At 49.7% G+C, this 18491-nt stretch overlaps 1 long non-coding RNA gene across 1 annotated transcript in view; it reads left to right on the top strand.

The window, feature by feature from the left end:
- LOC142085416 (uncharacterized) overlaps positions 1 to 17257 on the top strand; it is an 80244-nt gene extending 62987 nt beyond the window's left edge. Inside the window, exons 3-4 of the long non-coding RNA XR_012674668.1 lie at positions 15638 to 15805; positions 16772 to 17257. This is a non-coding gene — a long non-coding RNA (uncharacterized LOC142085416). The remainder of the gene's footprint in view (positions 1 to 15637; positions 15806 to 16771) is intronic.
- Positions 17258 to 18491: the final 1234 nt, after the last annotated feature.

Raw genomic sequence — 18491 nt, 5'->3', positions numbered from 1 at the left:
TTCTCGCTCTGTGTCCTCCCCATGTTATGCACACACATTAGTTGCGACTTTCCTGTCACATGAATCAATATTTCCAAAGCACACATGCGAACTGGGGTTGATGTAAAGAAACTCATAGATTAATTGGGTCCCGTTTCTGAGACAGCAGTGTCTTCCTTATCGATACACACATTACACCCGAAACCAGACAATCGGATTTCCTCCTACTTTTCAGGTAGGCAAGAGCTCCTTGTGATTTATTTCTGTTAAGATCCCACTGAGGGGGTGTGATTCTTTGCTAGCATCTGAGAAAAAATATCCAGAAGCGTTTGCTTTTGCTCGCGATAGAGGAAAATGGGCCAGAAAGGGGGGAAATACAGATTATTTTGTTTTGTTTTGTTTTTTTTCAAATAGAAAGATTTTTATTTTGGATTTTGAAAAGGAGAGTAGCCCAGCGGTGGAGGGCCAAGGGATCTGAGCGGGGAACAATGGGAATTAACACCGTTTCAATCGCTGAGGCCACTCTAATTAGATGTCTGGATCCGGCGAGATCAAATACCTGAATCTAAACCCCTCGGCTCGGTTTCTTTTGCTTGCAAATTCTTCTGAAAAACGGTTTTGGAAAAAACCAAACTAACCCTAAACTCCCCGGAGTCCCTTTCGAGGAGTTTTGCCGATAACAACTTTCTCCCCGGTTTAGGGGTCCGGCGCGTCCCCTCCCCGCGGTGGCTGCCGGCCCCGGAGCTGCCCCGCCGCCCCTGCCCGGGCACCCACGGTAACACCCCCCGCCAGTCCCCCCCTCAAATCCCGAAGGACACTTTGGTCTCTTTGGCCGTTTCTTTCTCCCCGTCTCCCGAGAGCAGGCTGCTCTGCTACCATGAATTATGAATAAACTTGTAGCTCTTTCTCCTGGGGACACCCGGCATCGCCCCCCGCTCTGTTCTCTGGGGCTGCGGGGGCCCCGGCGCGAAGCTGCCCCCGGCCGCGGGAGGGAGATGGCACTCGCCCCAGCTCCTTCTTCCAGCAGCCCCCTAAGCAAAGAAAGGAAGAAAGAAAGGAAGAAAGAAAAAGTTGTAACTGGCTGAGAAGTGAGTTTTCTGACTAATGAAATCCAAAATGAGTGGCGAATATAAAGTATTGTAAGATTTCTTCCCTGCCCCCCCCCGGCACTGATTGGCAATACTCTTTTTTTTTTTTTTTTTTTTTGTGTGTTGGTTTGAAAAGCAGGAAGAAATGTAATGAATTGAGTGCTGTCAGAGATGTCTTCTCTGTTGATGTGGTGAATGGCAGTAGCTCCCTGATCCAGTGCAGGTGCAGTAGAGCTGGGGAATAAAAGAGGGGGGCTCTCTGTTCAGTGGAAAAAGCACATTCCCTACAATAGACCACACACTGCCAGCCAGCACGGCATCAGCTCACACTCTCAGACTTTTTTTGCCTCTTTCCACAGTCCTGAGCTCACAAAATGGCTATACATTAGCCCTAGTTAGGGTTTGCTTTTAATGAACAGTTGTGACTCCTTTTGACCAACATTTAAATCTGCTGTGCTCTCTCTGAAGACAGATCTGTTTTGATCACCGGTTTTTAAAAAATGGCCCGTTTCCTCATAAGGCGGCTTATTCAGGGCCATCAGTTGCATTTGATTGCAAAAAAAAAAAAAAAAAAAAAAAAAAGGGCTCTAGATTAATAAAATGCGTTTTCCAAGCGCTCCTAACGGGGAAAGTTGGTTTGTTTGTTTTTTGGTTTTGTGGTTTTTTTTTTAATATATATAATAATAAAATGGTGTGGGGTGGAGGAGAGACACTATTTTTAAATGGATGAGATGGTCTAATCCTATACACGAACGTATATTAATCCTGTTTAGAGATAACCTGTCTCCTCTTTGGCTTAGTATATTATCCTTATACACGGATAAAAACTTTGCGCTCCTATTAATTCGGTCCAGATTGTTTTTTTCTTGGCTTATTTCTGTCACTTTTTTTCTTCTTCATCTTTTTTTTTTCCCTTCTGCGACCTGCTCAGAGGAAGCTAGATGGTTACACTTGGTTACTCAAGTTTTATTCGAAATTATTTCCAGAGCGAGGGCTCACTCCTCAGCCAAGGGGCCTGATTGATTCTGTCCCTCTCCGCCTCGCATTTAATGTGCCTCATCCTAACGCGGCCAAGCCAATGAGCCGGGATTTCCATGGCATCCCGGAACAGCCCTTGCTGATTCCTCTTGCACCTATCGTGCAAGAAGTAGATTAAGCTCTTTTGGATATACTTGCTGATGCATTGCGCTGAGGAAAATTGCTCGGCGTTTTCTTATAAAAACCCATGTTACTGTGAAAGTTCTTTTTTTTCCCTAATCGTGGTAACAAATAGCATCAGCTTCTGGAACAGTTTGGCAAAGCCATTCTTTGCCTGAATACTGCTAAACGGGAGAAGCTGACAGCTAACCAATTATTACCTGAGCTCCGAGTAAACTCCCCCCACCCCGGCTGATAACAAAACGTGTTGGCAATAAATGACATTAGAAATAGCAGTCAGATGCCGGTGGGTGCCTGGAGCACGTTTCCAGGGGTCAGATCTTGTCATCCCGCGCACAAAAGCACGGATCTTATCTACATAGGAGAGAAGAGATCATATCGATGCGCCTATATGAAAAATACAGATCGTTTACACTTTGTTTTCGGGATGTTTCAAACGCGCCGGAGCATCATCACCTGACAGCGCCTTATTTGCTGCCAACAAGTTGGGGCTCTCCCAGCGCCAACCCTCGCCCCGTTGCTGCTTAATAACAAAAGAAGGGAAGTCGGGGCTTTGCCCCGTCCTCCCCGGGCCCGGTGTGCGCGGGGTGTCAGGCACCGCCTGGGGAAGGAGGCGCGAACCGCCGCTGCTCCCCGCTCCGAGTTTCCCACTTTCTTTCCCCCGCGCCACTTGATAGCCTTTGTGTCCGATTGCTGCACACACCCATAATTAATCCTCCTTCTTACCGCTTACATCCCGGACCCAAGGGGCAACTCAAACCTATTTAGATCGCCTTGGTTGGTTGCACAAATTTAAGTGGCAAATGAGTTATAAACCTAATAACTGCTTTAATAAAAATAATTATTTGATCATGGCAGAGGAAATTTGCTGGAGTGCAAGGATGCGGCTGGAATTGCGTTTTGGTGGCGGTGAGGTTCGTCTTTGGATTGAACTCAAACGCCTTTTAAAAACATTACTCTGAAAAAAAACCAAACCAAAACAAAAAGCGACTCAAAATCCCAATCCTAAACCCAACCTTATATCAACAAAAAAACCGCCCCGATTCGCGGAGCGCTGTGGAACATTTCCCGTGATATTCGGAAGAAGGATTAATTTGTAAACAGAAAAATCAATATGAGATTTGGGTGGCTTTGAATTAATTGAAAACAATCAACACGGGGGACCATTAATCACAAATGCTAGTACCTCTCTGACTTTTTTCCCGTTAGGGATGAAGTTTCTGCGCCTCTTTCAAGTGTATTTCTGCTTCTGGTTTTACAAGGAAAAGTGAGGATGCAACAAGACCAGTCGCGTTGTCCTCTCTATACTTTTAACGCTAGCATATTGTTTGATTACTAATTCGAGTTAATATGATCTTTATGGCAACATAACAGTGGATAATTGGCCCTTTTTCTGAACAACAATGTAAATCACAATCGCTTTATTATTTAATAACGTCAAACGCTTCGTTGGATTGGCCCCGACAGAGAAGACCTTTTCTTTCTAGGCAGTGTTGTTGAGAAAGAACAATGCAGATCTAATTGTGGAGATTTCAGAAGTTGGCTCCTGTAAATGAACAGCTTAGATATGGAAGTTCCAGCAGATGTCTGCACTTTTCCCTGTGACAAACCTTGTAACCCCCCTTCCTCCCCCACTGCCCCGTCCTCCCCCCTCCCCGACTTATTGAAGATTTTTTGTTCTCACATCCTAGCAACAACCTAAATCTTCCAGTCGCAAATGCACCCCTTTCCCCTCGTTGCTACACAGCACTTCAGATGGCAGGCTTAAGCGTACACACCAAATTAGTGCTTGGCCCAAGGCGCGCTCGCTCCTCGCTCGCTCCTCGCCCCGGGCCCCCCCATCAGCTGCGGGCTGGGGGGGTTGTCGGGCCGGCGGCGGGGGGGCCCGGGGGGACTTGGGCTCTCGGCACTGCAGTTCGCCACCTTCTTGCCAGCCCTGTAAACGTGCCGGGGGTTTGTTTTGCAACAGTTTGGAGGCGACTGCAAGTTGCGCACGCCGTTATGTGGCAGGAAAGGTGCCAGGGCCTGCTCGCCCCGGGGTGGGGGTGGCGGGACGGCCCCCCCGGCAGAGCACCGCTATGTGCCACCCGCTGCCCTGGGGGGCTCCTGCTTGTCCGATTCCCCTTCTCCGGCCCAACTGACCCAACCATGGCATCAGCAATGACCCAGCTCCGGGGGGGGGGGGGGGGTGGGCACGGCTGCGGAGACAGGAATCCTCCCGGGATGGCTCCAAGGGACAAGTTGCGCGAATTCTGGCAGGGGGGAACGCGCATCCCAGCGCGCATCCGCTCTCCCGGCCCCATCCCCCGGCCCTGGGCTGCGCGCTGCTCCGCGGAGCGCCCCGCGGTTTGGGCGCCGCGCGGGTTTTCCCCTTGCGCTTGAGGCGACCTGCCTGGGATCAGCGGCGGATCCCCCTCCCCTCCTGCACCGCCGGCCCCTCCGAGGGCAATTCCGCGGAGAGGAATTGATTTGGCAAACTTTGGCGGAGGAGCTGGCAGCGCTGCCCAGCCCCTGCCCCCTGCTGCCGGCTTGCCCCCAGCCCCAACAATGTGCGCTTTGATGTGCGCTGGGGGCTCCGTCAGCGAGGGGCTAGCGGATCGCTACCAGGGGTGTCAAGAGATGAGGCAGAAACACCAAATTCGGGATATTTTCCCTTCCTTTTGTGTTTTTCCTTCTATTTTCTTTTCATTTTTCACACAAACGGTAGCTAAATCCTCTTCCGCAGCAAGCGCGGCGAAGCCCCTTTCTGCTCCCTCCCGGGGGGCTCCCACAGCTGCCCGGGGCAGGAGCCGCCACGTCGCAGCGATGCGGGTCCCCGGTGCTGTGCCTCGGGGCTCCCCCGGCACCCCGCCCCGTCAGCCGGGCCGTCCGCGGGGCACCGCCGCCCCAAACACCGGAGGCACCAGCCTTACACCTGCGACGGGGTGGGGTTTTTCTATTTGTTTGCAAGAACCCACTCGAGGACAGTATTGAAAACACAGACCCGATCACTGAAATTCCCCGAAACAGAAATCCGGGTTCAGTGATTCGGAGTTGCCAGCCCTGCCTGCAGCCGTGGGAAGCGGTTGATGAATCCCGGTTGACCTTTGCGCCTTTTTCTCCTCGAGTGGGTGGAAAATCTTGATTTTTTTTTTCTTTTTTTTTTTTTTAGTTGTACCTTTCCCGGCTTGTTTGTTTGTTTTACAACTTTACTTTTCCCCACTGACATCAGCTGGCAGGGGGAGCACTGCGTACGCTGGGCGCTGCGCCGGGGGGAGTGGGGGCGCAGGGGGGAGCGGGGGTCGCCGGGGCTCTCCCGGCCGGCAGCGGCGGCCCCGCGGCGTGCCAAGGGTTAACCGCGCCCGCTCCGAGGCTCTGCGCAGCGATGGATGAAACTGCCGCGACTTTCCCCAAAATCCATCAACAGGAGATGTCCCGGAGCCCCGGGATACAGCGGGCCGGGCCGGGCCGGGCCGGGGGCGGGGGAGGCCTGGGAGGCTGCCACTCCCCCCCTAATGAGCTCATTTCCATGTCTGCGCCTCCCGCAACTGTGAGAAAATCCGCCGGGACATCCAGCGTGCCGATGCGGCCTGGGCTGCCCCGGTCTCCCCGGTGACAGCGCCCGCCCGGGAGAGCCGCGCCGGCTGGGGGGAAACTAGATAAACACAATAAAATAAAACTTCTCCCGGCCCTGGAACCTCGCAGGTTTCCGCGGAGCGGAGGGGGGGGACCCCACGCCCACGCGTGTCTTTCGTGGGGCCGGGCTCCCTGAACACCCGCCTGCAGCCATGAGCGGGGGGGGGAGAGGGTGCAGAAGTGCCCGGCAACAGTCCGGGAGGGGGAAGGGAGCGCTGAACAGCCCCACACTTATCAATAACAAGATGTATAAATATCAAAGTGAAGGAGCCCGAGTAAGTCTTTCTAGAAGCGAGGAGGAAGCTTAAGCAGCTTTCTTTAATGGTGATTTGTAGCTCTGTAAGGGGCACGGATAGCAAATACCCTGCAGGTGCATGTTGTAACACTGCCATCCGGACTTTAATGTAGATTACTCTCCAACTCGTTTGATCGGTCCTTTGAAACCCTTTACAATTGCCTGTGACGAACCGCCAGTCTCAGTTTTTTTTTTCTTTGAATAATGCCTTAAGGGTAAGTCCTCGGGGCTTTTAAAGATCTCCAGCACATTTAAAAAAAATCACGTTAGATTTTTACTTTAGAGTGTGGGTCCATGTCTCTCAACTTGGGGCTGTTAACAGGCATCTTTTAAATCATTAATCATCTAATAACCAACAACTTTACTCTGGAAGGGAGATTACAGGGGTCTTCTAAAGACCTCCAAACATTTCTATTGCCTTCGGGATCATCCTGGTTAAAATTTAGGAGGCGAACACCCCATCCCTCCTGCTGAAGCCCTGGAGCTGGTGGGTCTCCGGTGTTTATGGACTCTCTGCTGGGTAAATCTGTGCTGAAGGCCTTTCCTCTGGCCATCGAGAAACCCTCGGTGTGGGTTTAGAGAGTAAACCCGAAGGGTGATGCAGGGGGGAAGCCCTCCCGCACCCCGACCCTGCCCTGGCACCTCCGCCCGCTGCTGTGTCGGTGCCTCCTAGCAAACAGTGAGCATTTTTTTTTGAGGGGAAAAAAAAAAGACAAGACGAGAGGACGCAATAAATCGCGCAGATGTTTCCACTGTCTCCGCAAATAACGTTTAACCTTTAATATTTATTCGTTACTATTAATTCAAAAAAATAATTACTGAACTTTTGGCCCTTCAACTTCCACAAGCGGCGCTTTGTTTCTCTAAAATAAACTTGGGAGAAGCGATCCCTCCGTATCAAACTAGGGATTTGAATTAAAGACCCATTTGGGACACTTGAGACTACAAAGGGTTACACATAAATAAATGCCACATTTGCCTATTGCAAAAGTTTTCTCTGTCCTTTCTCAGTCACAACAGGGGAGGAAAAAGCCGTCGTTTATTATCTAGCGCTGGGCAGGAGCAGCCCCTCCAGAATGTGCTCTTAGATTTGGCCGGCAGAAGAGGGACTCTTTTTTTTCCCCCCCTCAACAGCAGCTCCTTTTGTTCTCCAGATCTCTTTCCCAATTTCAAGCTTCACTTGCAGATCCTAAGTTTGTTTGTTAATGACGCTATTACCATCTGGCTCGTCCTACTTTCCAAAAGATATAAATCTCCCCAGTTTCATTGCCTACATTATCATTTAAGTGCCACCATAGCTGGAAGAAAAATATGCTTTCAAGGCTGCAAATTCTCCTGCACGGAGTAACTTCCCCGGGCGCGGAGCTGCCGCCCGCCCCGCCGGGCTGCGGGACGCCTGGCAGGGATGGCTCCAAATGGATTTCACCTTGCAGCGATGCTGGGAGAGGGGGAGACAGTACGATTTAAGTTTTCCACCAGAAACTTAAGTGAACCTTCCCCCCCCCTCCGCCCCTTTTGTCGCTGTTTAATGCATCTGGCTACTTTGAACCGTTATCTTCGGCGGGGAGAGGGGTGCCCGCCCGCACGGCGGGGAGAGGGCAGGATGGGTCCTGCCCCTGGCAGGCTCCTGTTTGCCCTTACCCCGCGTGAACCCCTGTCTCTCTGCCATAAGTACATATTCCATACGTGCGAATAAACCTTTCCCACAGGCGTCATACAGTAAAAGGGAGAAAAGTTTGGGCTCCTCTTAGTGCAACGCGGTTGCAGATTTGTGTGCGTTTAAGCATAAAGGGACGGGGGGAGGGCGAGAAGGGATGGGGGAGGGAGTTGGGTCGGTTTGTGTATGGGCTCCACAATGACTCTATTTATTCGCTGCAACCAGCCTGGGCAGATTGAATAGGCGAGAGAGAGACACTCAGCCTTCCCAACGCGTGGGCTTTGTGGGATCTAGTCCCCACTAGCAGATTTCGACTGCTAATTTCCCATTCTGCGGGGATCTCCTGCGAGGAGACACGGCCGTGCCCATCAGCTCCGTCTCCCCCAAACACTGCCCGTATGTCCAGTCCTTAACCTCTCCGCGTAGAAGTTTAGCGAGGGGAGAAGTTTATCGTTTCTTTGCTGGGTGTCCGGCAACGTTTCTGCGGAAAAAAGACATTTTATTTGAATATACAAATATGCACAGACACACACGTACACACGATATTGTCAAGCGAGGGAAAATATACTCCTTTAATACGGGAAAGAAACCCAGCGACTTTTTCTCCCGAGTGATCTAATTGTTATAAATAATTACGGATGAAAAGAAAACTCACTTATTATGCACTTCCAGTACTGTGACTGCATAGGAGAGAAAGGGGGCCAAACCAGTGATTAATTAATATCGCACTGGCGTAGCTGTTTTCTCGCGAAAGGCCTTTTCCTCCCTCGCCGCTGCCGAGTTATCATTCCAGCTCGAGTCATGTGTAGCCAGGAAGGGATCTTGTTTATAAATTTATATGACGACCTTTTCTTTGTGTGTGCTCTAAAGTTGATATGGACAAATTGCAGAGGTATACAATTTAAGTAGATGCACTTTTAATCACCGATCATTAAAATGGTTATGTTAAATATACTCAATTACATGCATGACTTCACCCTAACAGTACTTTCTATTCTCCCAGCTGCTCACGTATTCCTTAACTATAGTCAGCAGAAGAAACTCGATTATGCTGAATCCATACATTTCTATGGATTTCATCAGCCTAATTAATGCTTCAGTGTGGTCCATGTGTCTGAATGGTCCCTTTGCTATTACTTGGGTAAGGAGGCAGTGCTGGAATGCAGAGGGTCTTTCTTTCAGAGATACCCATGGGGGTCACTCTAGGACTCTAATGGCAAAGGTAGCAAGTGTTAAATAGCAGAAACATGCAGAGAAAGGGAAGGCAGCGATGTAAAAGGGACATTGATACTGTAGGTATGCCCAACAGGTCAGTGATGATAATTAAAACGCTTAAAGAAGAAAAGGTAAATGGAAAGCTTCCACAATTCGCAGCATGCCTGGTTAAAAGCAAACAAATCAGCCCACAGAAACGCACCTTGCTGATCCTGGCGGGGGAAAAAAAAAAAAAAGTTGACAGCAGATTTTTAGCCTAAATAACTACCAGGGCAACCTTTTCTGCGAGCACTGCGTTTGAACGCCCCGTCTCTTCTCTAATTTTCTCGTTGTCGAAATGCAACGTGTCAGGGAGAGGATGCCCGGCCGGGCAGAGCCGGGCACTCCCACGCTGCCGCCTCCTGTGCGCTCCCTGGCCTGGCACCACCGGGGGGTCCTGCAGCCCCCCACGTCGGTGCAGATACAAGCGGAGCTGGCAGAAGTAGCGCTTCCTCCCCTCTCCCCAGCTTTCTTTCGAAATGAAGAAGCTATTAAAATAAATGGGATGCGTTGCAGCTTTAGCACAAACAGCCAATGGCTGCTTTTATAACACATCTTCCCATCTTAGCATTTAGTGGGATCTAAAAGGCAAGAGCGCTTCCTGCTATTCAAGCAACATTTTAATCGATGAGAAATGCATCGGGGTGTATTTATTTTTGTTCCCACCTGTTGTAGTAGAAGACCATCTGACCACACCTTTCTCTGGCTGCTGGGAGACGTGAGGGAAAATCAGACATCTTCCTTGTCACCCACTGCGCTTCCAAAAAGGTGGTGATGGAGCCCGGATCTCTTCCCTGTTCCTCCACCGTGCATTCTGCAGCTCAATTGTCCTAACTTCGAGTCAGTGCCTTGCTGCAGCCTTCATCCTTCAAGTGGAGAAAGAAAGCAGGGAAGATTTCAGATCTATAACCAAATTATAACCTAGGAACTTTATGCTTGTCATGCTAATTTAATGACTTTTATAGTAAGTGTAGACTTTCTGTCTTTTGAAATTAGCTCTTCAAAACGCTTTGTGTAATGACAGACACTAGACGTAAGAGACAAATGCACAAGCAATAGTGGGATAATAATCTGGCAAACACTGCACCATTTAATATTAAAATGGAGAACAAAGTGCATTAAATCTCAGCGGAGATGTACGTCGTTGTCCGATGCCATTGGTCCACACCTGGTCTCCAGAGTCACCTGAAAGGAGGGTGTCCTGCAACAGCCGCTGTGCCTGGGTTCACCTGGAAAAGGAGCAGGTGCCAGATTTCGAGTACGAAACAGTATTCCATGCAATGCAATGCCCCTTTGCTTTCTGGTGGTGCGTACACGTGTCTGAGTACTGTAAATACCCTGATTTCGACAGGCTGGTTCTGCTGGGCCCGGCCCCTTGCTCAGTTCCCAGCGGGGGGACATACACACTGCACTCACATATATGGCTCTGATTGTACAAATCCCCTCTGTCCCTAAGAGCGTTTCCGTGCTCCCATGTTAGGAGTGGTCCAGAAATTTGTCCAAGAGATGGTCTTGATAACAAAGGGAGGGGTAAACCCAAAGCTATAGGTGTATTGCAATCTGGGCGACTCACTCATTGCCTATAATTGTAAATAAGGTAAGTTCACACGACGATCGAGTAACGAGGGAACAAGAGGCCTATTTTAATCAGGTGGTTATCTCTCCTTGGTGGAGATCAGAGCTCCATTGCTCCTGGCCTTCTCATTGTGTCCCCCCTGCTGGAAATGACAGCTCCTTCAGAAATAAGCAACTTGGTCCCTGGATGGGATTTCAGCTCTTTTGCACTACACATGTACCAATTGTCATTTTACAGCTACAGCAAAACCTCTAAATTATATAAGTGTATAAACTCGGCCTCATTAAATCCCCCCTTTTGGATAGCCTCAAGGTTGGAGAGTATATTGCTGTAAGCCAGAGGAGACTTAAATTATATTCAAATGGGGATTGAAACGTAGTGGTACTTAAGCACACTCCTTGTCTCAGCTACAGAGGTTTCATTTTCCCCCTTTAGAGTGTTATAATATTACAAACGCAACAGTTTCCTTATGTCAAACCAAACGATCTGAAATCCTATTTCTTGATTCAGCCTACGGATCCCTTTGTGGTGGGGACAATAACACAAAGATATGATCAAACACCATCGCCTGACCAAAGAGAAATTTATCGTTCATCTGAGAGAGCTTCCTAATTTGAAGCTAAAACCCTCCCTCCCCTTCCAGAAAGCATCTGAACATGCTGTGCAAGTTGTTTTCTTGCGCGTGTGCCTGTGTGTACGGATAAACAGGGGTGTGCAGAGGGACAGGGGACCGAGGGCAGCGGTTACCCCGCAGCTTAGAGCACGCCCTGCCCTCAGGTTGATTTTTCCACCCAAGCCGATATAAAACCCAAACGTTTCAGTGGGAAATCTGTGCCTACGCGGGCTGCCGCTGCTTCCACCGCCTCCCCACCGCCCACGCCGTGCGGCGCCGCGGCCAGGGCCACGGGCGGGGGGCTCTGCCCGGGGCCACTCCCCCGCCCCCCGCGGGGCACCCCGAAACGGCTGAGCTGAGCCCCCCCCGGCACGGCGCTGCCAGCTCTGGTGAGAGGGGCACGGCCGCTGCGGGGATCGCCCTGCAGAGCCCCGCGCGAAGCCCCCCAAAGGTGGGTTTGCCGGGAGGAGCTCGCCTTCCTCCCTTTTCCAGCCCTCGCAAGAGGGTCAGTGGTTTCACCAGGCGTCACCAGGACTTCGTTTTATTCCCGGCCCACTGAAGCGTGTGGCTTTTAGTGACTGATGGCCGCTGTGGCTGACTGTACGCGGCACAGTTGCTTTCACGGTGCGTGCTCCAGATGGGCACGTCCCGCAGGCTCGGGGCGGGGGGGCACGGTCGCTTTGCAAAGGCCACCGAGACACTGAGATTTGTTCTGGGTCAACCCTCCCCAAACGCCGAAGTTGGGAAACAACTTTCGCAGCGTGTGTCGGGGAGGGAGGGAGCGGCGGCGGAGCGGCAGCGGGTGCCGCGGTGCGGGGCGCCGGGGCTGGGAGCCCCGGCCCCGCCGCCCCTCGCCCCCCCGCCCGCCCCAGCACATCGCCCCCGTCCCTCTGCTCGCTCTTCCTCTCCGAGCCCCGGACGCGCAGCCAGCACGTTTTCAAACTTTGAAATGCCAAATCACGTTATTGCTGTGGCAGGAGGCTGCTTTCGGATCCGTGACAGCTGAGTTTTCCCTATCGATTATGTGACACTGCAGTTCATTTACACAGCTCAAAAGCCTAAAGACACTGGAGGAGCCCCCGGTTTAACCCGAAATCCTAACAGAAAGTGAAACAACTTTCTGGCCAGTGTTTAAACTGATAGATCAGAACTTAATTCGGAGAGACAGAAAGGGAGAGAAACGACAGCACGGATTTATCTTGCCCAGCGTCCTTCACTGAAACTTTAGAAACCGCGGCGTGGAAAATCCAGGGCCGAAACGCTAATTAGAAGCAGCGCGTTTGGTGTCCAGATATTTTATATGTTTTAGAAAGCAGAGTACAGCGCTTGGGGTTTTGTGCGGGTGCATAAAAGACACGCGTGGAGCGAGGCTGCCTGCGGCTGCAGGGCGGCAGCCGGGCTCCGGGGCGTCCCTGGCCGCGGGGGCCGGGCAGCAGCTCCCGGCGCGGGCCGGCGCCTTGCGGGCTCGCCCAGCCGGAGCGCCCCGGCCCAGCGGCCGGGCGGCAGGTAGGGGTTGGGGAAGCGGGGGGGAGCGTTTTCCTCTCCCACATGGGGACGGGACCGGCCCCCTTATGCTGCCGGGTCCTTCCCGTGGCTTCTTTAACTGGGGGCTTTCCAGGAGCCAGCTCAGCTCCCGGTCCCTGCTGCTCCCTCCCTCTGTCCTCACCGAGGTTTCATTACTTGCTGTTAGTGCCTGGAAACAATAAAGGATGTGGGACTGGGCTTTTATTGATTATTTGTCACCCTGTATTTGTCAGTTTCAATAACTTTTCCTGAAGTTTTACTTACGGGCACTTGAGCTTTCGGATTAGGCCAGCTCTGCGGATTGCAGTGAGGGGTAATTATCCGCTGGCCTGCTTCCCTGCAGCCGGAGAGAAAAGAGCATTAACGTATAGAATGGGCAGGATCCGGCCTGATCCCCCCCCTCCCCCCCTCCCAAGCGCTGCCCGGGCGAGAGGCGAGAGAGGCCAGGAGCTCTCGCCGCGGCCCTGCCAGCTGCCCCTCCAGCCCTCCCCGCCGCCCCCATCCCCGCTCGCCCTGCGCGGGGTGCACCGAGCCCGCTATCTGCCTCCCGGGTGCTTGGGGCGGGGAGCTCACCCAGGCCCCCAAAATCCCCCCCTTCCCCGGTTTTGGAGGTGAGATCAACCCCCAAGAGATGGCCCCGCTCCCGGGGCGGGGGGGGGGGGGACCCACGACGCTGGGGCCCGAACCGGGGCTTTCGGCAGCGGCCAAATCCCCGGGATTCAATTAAAAAGCTGGCTCGCGCCGCTGGCGGGGAGGCGAAGCCGGGGGATTTGTATTATGAAGATCGACTCTTCAAAACTGCCCGCCTGGCAGCCCGGCCGCGCTCCCGCCGGCGGAGGGGACCCGGCTGCCCCGGGCGCCCCGGCCGGAGCCCCGGCGGCGGGGGGTGCGCGGGGCCGGGCCCCACGGGCGGCGGGGAGAGAAGCCGCGGCGGGGACCGCAGGGACCTGCCGGGGGGGGGAGCGGCCCCCGCGTCTCTCGCAGCCTTTTCAGAGGGGGGGGTCAAACCTTCCTCGAGAGAAAAGACCTTATCTCTGGCCATCTTCCTCCTCTAATAACTTTCCTACGTTTCCCAAGCGATGCACGCTGCTCCATACGTGCTCCAGCTATACTCATTTGTAAGCACACTAAAGGCAAGCTAGCATAATCGTTCCCCGGGCTGGCAGGGTGCCTATCGTGTACAGTATAGCGTTTGATGTACTGTGTCTCATACTACTGCAAGCTAAGAGACAAGCGAACACAGAGTGCCCAGTTACACAGGATTTAATTACAGCGGAATGCATTCTCCATGCTGATTAGGAGAAAAATCAATCGGGGGCTTATTTGCCACAATGAACCAATAAAAAAACAATTTATTAGAGCAATAATCTCAGCCCCAAATGGTCTAAATATTATTGTTTCAATTGCATTGAGGGAATTCAGACTGAAAGTGTTACACAGAGAGCATCAGGGAGTCCTTCTCCATGAATTCAGCAAGAGTTTCTAACCTCCCTGCAGAGGCTAGCTTGCCCGCTCAGAGACCTTTGAAACAGGGGGCCGAGTTCCCCCATTTCACGTCCAGGTGCCTGGGTTGCTGTAGTACCTACAAGGCAAGATGCTCTACGGTCCGCAGCTATCTATGCCAAGAGGCAAACATAGCATACAGCTTCCCACTGGGTCTTAAAGATTTCCTGCTTTCCAATGATTTATATGTGAAATTCCTAGAAGAGGGGAGGCCACACAAAAGATCCCCAAGCCATAGGCTGAGATAAATGCCTTGTTGTAATATCGTTAGAAAAACACCATGCAATGTGCCAAAAATTCCCTGGTAGGGATGGGGGCGAAAGACATTCCCTCCGGGAGGGTGCTGAGCACCAGAACCGGGCTGGGGTGCGTGGGGAGGATGGGGGGGACAGCAGTGCCCTCGCTTCCCCTCTCCTGCCTGAAATCGCTCCCTTCTTCTCACGATGGACTCGCAGTTTGCAGGGTGCTCCCCTGGGAAGTCAGTGGGAGGCTGGAGGGCCGCTCAGGCGATGCAGCGCTGGTGGGCCGGGTCACGCCGGGAGCTGCGGGGTCCCCTAGAGCTTAACGTCTGTGACTCAGGAGATGCTGATTTTGCTTTACAGCTTTCTGTAACTCCAGTCATCTCTGTCCCAAACCGGAGAGGACCTCATTTCCTGCTCAGTGCTCTGCCAACCACAAGGTCTTTTCATAAAGCTGCCAGGGGTGCCTGGCTGCGGGAAGGACAGTCAGTGTTTGTCACCAGGGAATGAGCTGGCATCATAGCTCTAATCTGAGTCAACAACCTGGATAGCCCTGAGCATGACTTCATAAATCATGCTATCTAATTGAAAGGCACATGCTTATATATACAGTGTTATTCAAAAAGGGTGCAAACATTAAAATAAAATGCAACAAACACTTCTTTTCTTCCCACTAGCCTATTAATCAGTCACCTGATTGTTTCAATTTACATTATTTCATGCAGAAAAAAAAAGGGAAACATAAAACCATCTTGTATAGCCATAATAAAAACACAAATGAGAGGCTAGCCTTTTTCTAACGCATCCCTAATAATAGGAAAACAATCTTTAAGTGTTTTTAATTTAGATTGTTTTCACGTTTAATTCAATATTGCTAAATAATATTATCATGTGTTTATGTATCTATTTAGCATCGAGGCATATGACATTTCAAAGCAATTGAACCACTTTTGAAAGGAGAAAGAGTCCTTTACCATGCCTGTATTCACTTTTTAAATGTTGGTTAATACACATACGCTGGCCTGCCTTTTTCTCATCCTTCCAGCAGAAATGAAAAATAAATCTGGGACAAAAGATCGGTTATGTGCTTTTTGCTTTTCACACCAAAATCCCCTGCTTTATTTTTTCACCCATAGGATCTGCGGGATCTCCCCCTGTGAGAGGCAACTCAGCAGCTCGGTCCCCTCTGCCATCTCAGCACTGCCAGTGGAGAAGCCCAGGAGGAGCGCAGAGCAGTGGCTGAGCAGCAATTTGAATATTCATATTTAACTCTTCAAACAACGGAAGATACTTCAAAACCATGTGTGAGACAAAATGACATTAAACTTTCAATCATTAAACCTCTGTTTAGCTGTACTCCAGGAATGAGCGGTTCATAACAAACGGGGAATTCTGATTGACAGTTTACCGTCAGGAGCCCTTAAGTAGGATTTTTCCAGCTATAACGCAGTGTACTCTTCTGCACTCCCGTTCGCAAGATGCTATTTCAAGTATAGGAGCACGAGGAGAATTTACATAATAGCTTCATATATAATATGTGATTGCTCTGAAATTAAGAAGCACCAGTTTTTCTCTTATTGTTTTAGAAATGAAGAGTGCATTTTGTTTTCTTGTTTACTTAGCGAGCTCTCTGATCCCTTGGTGTGTTTCAAACATTTTCTGTCAGCATCACAAGACCATGCTTACCTGGTAAATTTTATGTGTGAAATGATTAGTGTTCAAAGTGCCTGAAAAAAACCATCTGACAACTTTTTTCTTTTTTTTTTTTTTGCTCTTCTTAAATAATATTTCATGGTACATTAAATGGGTTACGCAGTCTCTTCTTAAGAGACCCAAGCAATGTATTGCCGCATACTTAATGTTTTCATCCAGCAGCTAGTTTTTAAAAGGAAAAAAGCCGAAGGCAGCCTGGAATCCTTCCCTAAGCCTTTTCTCAGTTTGTTCTGAATTTGATAAGAAATGGTAATAATTTGGAGACACATACAGAAAGAAAAATAAATATTATTTCACAATAAACCTCTTAGTGTGTCATTTGTGATCACAGGCAGATACTCGTTAAATCCATTACTTTTTCAGAAGTCAAAATGTTTTAGCCAAACTGCTTTCTCGATGGTTGCTTCAGATGTAACAGTTAGAGCCAGAGTAGTCCAAGGAGAGAAGCAAACAATTAAAACATTTACGTATTTGATTCTTGATAGACATCTCTAGAAGGTAGGTTTTAACATTTTTTTTCTTCTTAATTTTTTTTTTCTCTTTTTTTTTTTTTTCAGTAAGAAGGATAAGCTTGGAGTGCCCAGTCACCGTGGTAACTGCCAGAAAAATTCTCCTGAAGTTTGAAGAGGTCAGCTAACGGGGTCAACAACTCTGGCCTCTCTCTGAGCTGGGCCTGGCAGGCTCCATCCTGCGGTTGGGGTGTTAGCGCAGGCTGAGCCCTGGGAGGTGGACCATTCCAGCTCTGATATAAATTTTTTGAGTCAGTTCACGGCCTGGACTCTCCAGGTGGCCTCCAAAATCGATTGTGACCTTGCGACCCTGTCTAACGGAGGCATAGCATCCAACCTAAGTAAGGATTTAGCCAGGAACGACAGCTTTCCACTGAGTGTTATTGGGGACAGTACAAACAGTTTTGGAAGCAAGGAGGTAGGTATGAGGAGTAGAGGTCATTAAAAGCATATCAAAAAACAATTTAAAAAATCCTTATTAATGGAAAGTTTTTATTAGCAGTAACCATTCCTTAAATAAAGTCTCCTGGCAACTATTTTTTTCTTCCCTAACAACATTGTATCAAGTATTTCAATGCATTAATATGTGAAAAATTGGCACTTTATATATTCCAAACCAAAGTAATATTTTATCTACCTCTGGATTTTGAACTTGTAAATGAAGCTGACTGACATGTGTTAAACTAGATGTCTGTGAAGCATGGTTTTTTCCTTAATATCATAAAAACCAGGAGGCTCTTTACTGAAGTGGGTTGTTTATTTTAGGAAGTAACTTCTCTAATACGTGCATTCTTTTTAGATTCAAAAGGCTCTTAATCTGTGTAATTTTATTTTTAAACTAGGAAATTAAGTAACATTCAGAATAGTGTGGAATGAAAGCGTGAGAGTTTCACAGGCTAGTTCCTTTACCGATTTGTAATACAAATAGACAAGCCACAAATTTGGTTATGTATTTTTGTAGAAGAAAATTGTGGTCATGCTAAGATCATATTTATAGAGAATATGACATTTTTTCCTTTAAGATTTTAAGCAACAAACTATGTGGGGGAGGGAGAGGCTGCTGCAGAGGTCTGATTTTGTTATCAAATCTAGAAACTTGCCCTTCCAGGCAAGTGGATTTGCTCTTGTACTTTATTCCCGCTTCTACAAAACCTCAGCTCCGCATGCATTGCTCACATGAGTAATCGGTAGTCATCAGATGAGTAAGTGGAACTACACTGAGGAGCAAAGTCCAGTCTCCCAGGTGGAAAATGCTCTCAGACTTTAAGTGATTTTAAAACTGCTCTGAAGGAAGAAAATTGCATTAATATTTGCTCCCAGTCTTAGAAAAATTATGCAAACCTATCCCAGCAGGAATCTTGCCCAAACACTTCTTGTGCCTCGCAGGAGAGGGTCTGGCTCTGACGTCCTTCCTCCCAATCACTTACCTGTTGAGCAGTTCCCCTGAGGTTAGAGGGGCTGCACAGAAACGTGGCCATTAAATACGGTTCAGGAATGTCTGAGCCTCTCTACATGCTAAATATCACTGTACCGCTGAGAAGTCCCACAGGTTACGACAGCAAGAGTCTAGCTTTTAATTGCGGTAACACCTTGCTCTGCAGAAAGTCCCCCAAAATCCATGGATGCCTGTTGGCCAAGGTCCTACCTCTCATAGGGTTGGTGTAATCTGTTCTAGTGGGATTATTTGAAGAGCAGGAGATTAATTACTAGGAAAAAGAAGGGGGGCAGAACCGTGCCCTAAAATAATTTAGTGCCTAGACCTGCACAC

The sequence above is a fragment of the Calonectris borealis genome, chromosome 9, assembly GCF_964195595.1.
Source record: "Calonectris borealis chromosome 9, bCalBor7.hap1.2, whole genome shotgun sequence".
Lineage (NCBI taxonomy): Eukaryota > Metazoa > Chordata > Aves > Procellariiformes > Procellariidae > Calonectris > Calonectris borealis.
This window is presented reverse-complemented; position numbering and strand designations above follow the sequence as displayed.